The sequence below is a fragment of the Rhinopithecus bieti genome, unplaced genomic scaffold, assembly GCF_001698545.2.
Source record: "Rhinopithecus bieti isolate Rb0 unplaced genomic scaffold, ASM169854v2 scaffold_947, whole genome shotgun sequence".
Classification (NCBI taxonomy): Eukaryota; Metazoa; Chordata; class Mammalia; order Primates; family Cercopithecidae; genus Rhinopithecus; species Rhinopithecus bieti.
The window spans coordinates 7,294,023-7,300,029 of record NW_016803664.1 but is presented as its reverse complement, the minus strand read 5'-3'; the positions used below and the strand labels follow the sequence as shown (position 1 = coordinate 7,300,029).

General features: G+C 32.9%; 1 long non-coding RNA gene across 1 annotated transcript in view; it reads right to left on the bottom strand.

Annotated features, from left to right (window-relative positions):
• Positions 1-3,082: 3,082 nt before the first annotated feature.
• LOC108512668 (uncharacterized) overlaps positions 3,083-6,007 on the bottom strand; it is a 280,548-nt gene continuing 277,623 nt past the window's right edge. Inside the window, exon 3 of the long non-coding RNA XR_001880649.1 lies at positions 3,083-3,147. This is a non-coding gene — a long non-coding RNA (uncharacterized LOC108512668). The remainder of the gene's footprint in view (positions 3,148-6,007) is intronic.

The window sequence follows — 6,007 nt, the reverse complement described above, 5'->3', positions numbered from 1 at the left end:
TTTCCATCACGTTTCACATTTTCACAAAGCAAAGCATGGGTAAGTGAAAAGTCAGGATTTGAAGTAAACGCATTTAGGTTTTAGTCCCGTTTCCAATACAGTGAACTCATTTAAATAACCATGGCAAGCTATCTTGAAAATTAAATTTTCTCAATTGGAAAACAGTGATAATGACACTTTATTCATAGGACTGTTGTTAGAGTTAAATGAAAGTATGAAAATGAGTAGGCTGGAACTATAAAGCATTGGGAGAAATTATATACTGCCATCATATCTCCCTCTTCATTTTTACTTTTTCTCTAAAAGGCAATTAATAGCTCACAGAAAGAAAGAAAACAGAATTAAGATAGAATTACGATTACCATGTTTGTCGGTGCTCTAAAGCATTTTTGACTGGCTTAGAAATACTATACGTTCCTTGAATTTAAAATCTAACTGAGCTTATCCTTACCTAAATTCTGAAGTTTCTGAAGTTTAAAAATGTGGGATTATTATAGGTTTTTATATTTTATGTTTTATATTTTGTAGACCTCTTCTATAAATTTATTAAAATAATATTTATGAAGTAATAATCTGGAAAATGAGGTTAATAAAACATTTTTATAAACATAAAATTTGATATACAATGAGCAAGCTACTAAAGAAAGTGGGCATCTACATTTCATACCCATTCTATAATATATAGACTTTATAGAAGATTTTAATTTTCCCAAGATCAGCTTGAATTAACACACGGGAATTTTTTCACTGTTTGAATAACTAACTTATTATAGATATAATTAACAAGAAACCTCAAGTCCCAGTGCTTTTCATAAATCACCAGAAGTGAAACCAGCAAAAGACTAATTTCAAAGAACACTTCATTATTTCAAATCCTAGGCTGATTCAAACTAAAAAAGACTTTTTTTCCCAAAGAAAAAAAAAAGAAACATATAAATTTGAATAATTGTTTTTCAAAATATCAAAGAAATTGTGTGCTTCAATTAGTGATATATCAAATGACAAGCCTTACCTGAATTCACCAAGGGCCTAATACTCATGCTTCAAAACATTTTCAAAACGCGTATTTTTCAAAGCTTATGGTTTTCACTTGGAGCCCCATATTTCAACTTTAATTGATTCCCTACAGAACTGGACCTTTATGTTGGTTACAGTATAACTCACTTGAAAACACTTCAGCATAGACAGTGCGTTAGGAGGAGTGTGTTAGATTAAGCTGCGACCCAGGAGCAGCTGGCATTCTAATCAGTCATGCACAGTCGGCTGAGGAACAGATAGATTCTAATCAAGAATGCCCAGTCCAAAAATTTGAGGATTAAAATAAATAGTGATAGTAACAGATTATAACTCATGGAATAAAATAGGAACCATGAATACATACTCATAAATAACTAAAGAAAGAAAAATGTTAATGAGGAAAAGAGATAGGGCTATCAGTTCTGCGTATCACTCTTGTGGTGTTAGGAGGCTTTTATGTTGCCTAAAATTAATTTATTCACTCAGCAATTGTTTTATGTCTACGAGAACCCAATTTTATTTATTTTATTTTATTTTTCTAATTGACAAATAATAATTGTGATTACTCATGGGGTACAAAGTGATGTTTGGATACATATAATTTATGGTGATCAGATCAGGGTGATAAGCATATCTATCATCTCAAACATTTATCATTACTTTGTGTTGGAAAAGTTCAATATTCTCCTTCTAGCTATTTGAAACCGTATAATAAACTGTAGTCATCCTACAGAGGTACAAAACAGGAGAGGGCATTTCTCCTATCTGGCTGTAATTTTGTATGCTTTAACAAATCTCTTTCTATTCCCCTCTTAGATTTCCCCTTCCCAGCCTTCATGGTATCCTCAGTCCTACTTTTCACTTCTATGAGATTGACATTTTTTAGCTTTCATGTGAGTGACAACATTTCTGTTCCTGGCTATTTCACTTAACATAATATTTAACAAATATTTATTGGGAACTTAGTATATATCAGGGACTGTTCTAAGCAGGTAAGATGAAACTATTACAAATAAAAAGACACACATAGAGCCCTCATAAGATGGTTACATTCTTTCTCACTTATGAAAACTATTTCATAGAATAAACTCTGTGTGAATGTAAGTTAGGTTTTTGTATAGTAAACTAAAATTTGTCAGGTCTTTTAAAATAATTATCATTTCCCATCCTATTTCTTTGGAATTCCACACCAATAAGAACAAGATAATATAAAAGAAGAAGGAAGTGGAGAAGAAAGATTAGTGCTGTTGAGTCTCAAATATTCAGAAACCTAGAGACTACACAATTAATTAAACTAATTGGGAAATTTCACAAGAGTAAAAATTGTTTAATAACAATAATAGCAGTATTAGTAATAACAATAGTCTAAAATGGAAAGTAGGGTTAGAATTGAATATCACCTCAGTTGGCAATTTCCAGAACTGGATAATTAGGACATCTTCAGGATCAAAAAGACTCTAAAATTGCTTTTATCTTGGGGATATACAGTGAAGGTGACCTCAGGCTGGGATATTCACCTGACTGCTGAGAAGCTTGGAGCATTTTGTTGCAAACCATGCCAGCCCACTAAAGCAGCAAGCTGTTTCTGCTTCTCCCAACAAATTCAGAATGGAAATGAAATTCCAATTTTGCAGCAAATACAGGTAGTATAATTAAAATTTCTATTTCATTACATCACATCCTTTAACTGTCTTAGGATGCATTGCTGAAACTATGAACCTGTAGACATCAGCCACGAGTAACTCTATAAAAAGCAAAATGTTGACTGATTTGAGTTTGCATTTTTCATTTAAATATACCATTATTAGAAACAAATGTGCCTTTTTGTTTTAAGATGGCCGACTACAAACATTACAGTCATAATTGTTGCAAGCAGAAGTTGCTAAAATAAGGCAAAAGTTTGAGGAGAAACATTGCATACCCACATTGTATTGCCCTGAAGATATTTAACCAATTACAAGGGCAAATATAGTGGGAAAGTCAGCAGACACCGCCTTAACCAAATGATCCAGGTTAACATCACCAGTAAATAAGATATATCATCATAAATACCTTTGATATGATGCAGGGACACAGATGGACAATAACATCACTTCTGAGGTATTCTTTCCAAAAATGTACAGTCTCAACCTTAGGAGAAAACAAAAGGCAAACTCAAATTGAGAGATATTCTAAAAAGTAACCAATTAGTACTTATCAAAAATGTCAAGATCAGGAAAGAGAAGAAGAAACTGAGGAACTATCACAAATTGGTAGAGACTATGGCAACAATTAAATGTAATGTGGAACTCTGGATTAGATCTTAGCACAGGAAAAGTATATTAGGAGCCAAAACAGTGAAATTTGAATAAAGGGTGTAACTTCGTTAATGGTATTGTAATAATGTGAATGATAATTGTTTCATGGTTTGTAAATTGTAAAAAGAAGGAACCGAGGGAAAAGAATATGTGAATTCTGTAATATTTTCACAACTCTTCTGTAAATCTAAAACTATTTCAAAAGGAAAAAAGACAGGTAGTGGATTACATTTTAGAAAATATAATCCAAAGCAAGTTGTTGATTCAACATTAAAACATCCTGTAGTGGCCAGGCGCAGTGGCTCACGCCTGTAATCTCAGCACTTTGAGAGGCCCAGGGGGATGGATCACGAGGTCAGGAATTCGAGACCATCCTGGCTAACACAGTGAAACCCCATCTCTACTAAAATTACAGAAAATTAGCCGGGCATGGTGGTGGGCACCTGTGGTCCCAGCTATTCGGAAGGCTGAGGCAGGAGAATGGCGTGAACCTGGGAGATGGAGCTTGCAGTGAGCCGAGATCGCACCACTGCACTCCAGCCTGGGCGACAGACCAAGACTCTGTCTCAAAAAATAAATAAATAAATAAAAATAAAAAATTAAAATAAAATCTTGTAGCATTACTCTTTCTAGAATAAAATGAACAAGTGACTTTTCTCCCTTGCATTTCTTCTAGATTGAGACCAGACCTGTCTAAATTTTCATTCAGTCACGTTTGTTATGACTGAACTACAGATCCAAAATACTGCTTTACAATGGAGAACACACCTTTAACTAAGGTGTGATTTTTTGTTACTGTAATCTTTTTATATAATTATCAAAGCAAGCTGCACCAAACAAGCCAGAGATTGATATGCTGGGGTGTCCATCTAGCTCTTTCCAGATAGGCTTCAATTTGACTAAAATTTAGAAGTATTTTCTTGTGAGCACATCACATGGATGTCAAAAGTTCTCTCCAAAACTTACGCTGTCAGCTTTAATAGAGCCTGCTTATATAGATGAAAATAAAAATTTCCTCCTTAAAAAATAACAACACAGAGATTCTTGCCACTGAAAACTTGCAACTGAAAATTATTTGAACTCTAAATAACTATAGACATTTAGATATTATTTCTTGAGGGCAGAACATATTTTTGAGTTAGAGGTTATAATGAGAAATCTTGAACACTTGTGGAGTGATGCCAACTCCAAATAAACTGCAACTTGCTTGCCTTTTCTTCAGTAGCAAATATTTAGCTCTTTGTTGCATTTTTTTTTTCTATACATAGTCAGTACCAAAACTTTTGAAAGATAATTTATGTCGCCCAGTAGGACCCAAACATGAAAAATAACATAGGCAGTATCTGGCTCATGGGTCCTGACAATTATGATCTATTCAATTTCACTAATCTTACTTCATTTTACTCATATCACAAGTTGAAGACTATAAAATTTCTACTTGGTCACTGTTGTAACAATCTATGTTAATGGAAATAATTAAGTACCTCAATTTAAATCTAATTTCTCAATGATACTTATTTTGAGATCTAGCAGTGGTTAAGTAATTCTGTAATTAAATTATAAGTTATTGTTTCATCAGAAACCATCACCTTCACAATTATCTTAAAGCTAAATTACTATGTACATAAATTGTGCAAAGCACTATGCAAATTTTCTTCTCACAAGAACAAGAAATGAGCTGACATCCTCTTTCTTCCCTGTTGGCTTCCCATTTCCTCTCTTCTGTAATCCACAAGATATGTTTACACTGTTTTCCTGTCCATCATTTAAATGACTTGCAAGAGAATATTCCGTATTCTTCAGTTTTAGCACTAGATTACATATTTGCTCTCCTTTTTTTGTTCTGCCGTAATTTAAGTAACTGTTCACAAGGATAACCTTTCCAACACCAGAGCCCTAAAGTTTCAAAGTATCTTAACTCTAATGATCATCCTCTCCACTTCAGCCCACATATGCAGCATTACCTTGAAACACACCATCACTTCTCACTGATCAGCCTTCAAGATCTGATCACAGCATCAGTTTCTTCCAAATCTCCCAATGTGTACATCCTTCAAATACTGACTTACTGCACAATTTAATCCCTTCCTCTTGTCCTATTCCCCAAGCTTCTCTTCTGGCCTCATTCACTTCCTTAACCAGACTAACCATGGTCAGTCTTTAAGATGTGATCTCAGATAAGCAGCCAATAATTAATTTTTTGCTTTACATACTTTGGTAGTTCCTAATTCCATGTTAATATTTCTGTTTCTCCATCTCCATTTGAAATGACTAAGTATAGCAAGAGAAAACTAATGTTATTGCACAAATTGGTCTTGTTACAAACTTAAAATCTAACTGCAACTGATTAAACAATATTAACAACAAATTATTTTATTTATTATTTATCCAAAATTAATTATCTCTTCAATAACTGTCTCCCAGTAATTTAGACATTTGCCAATCTCTAGATGCAGCCCAATCTATAAGCAAATGATTTTATCTTGTTTATTTAAAAAGTTCAAAATTATTTTCAAATTATTGAATTCAAATTCAAATTATTTCCCCTTTTCAAATGTTTTCTATAATTTATCATTCATTATTATTTGCCTTGTGACACAAAGGAAAGAAATAATATAAAAAAGTAAAAAAAGAGAATGAATTTGCCACTTACTTAGTGGATAATCTTTGTCTTTTTTTTTTTTTTTTTTTTT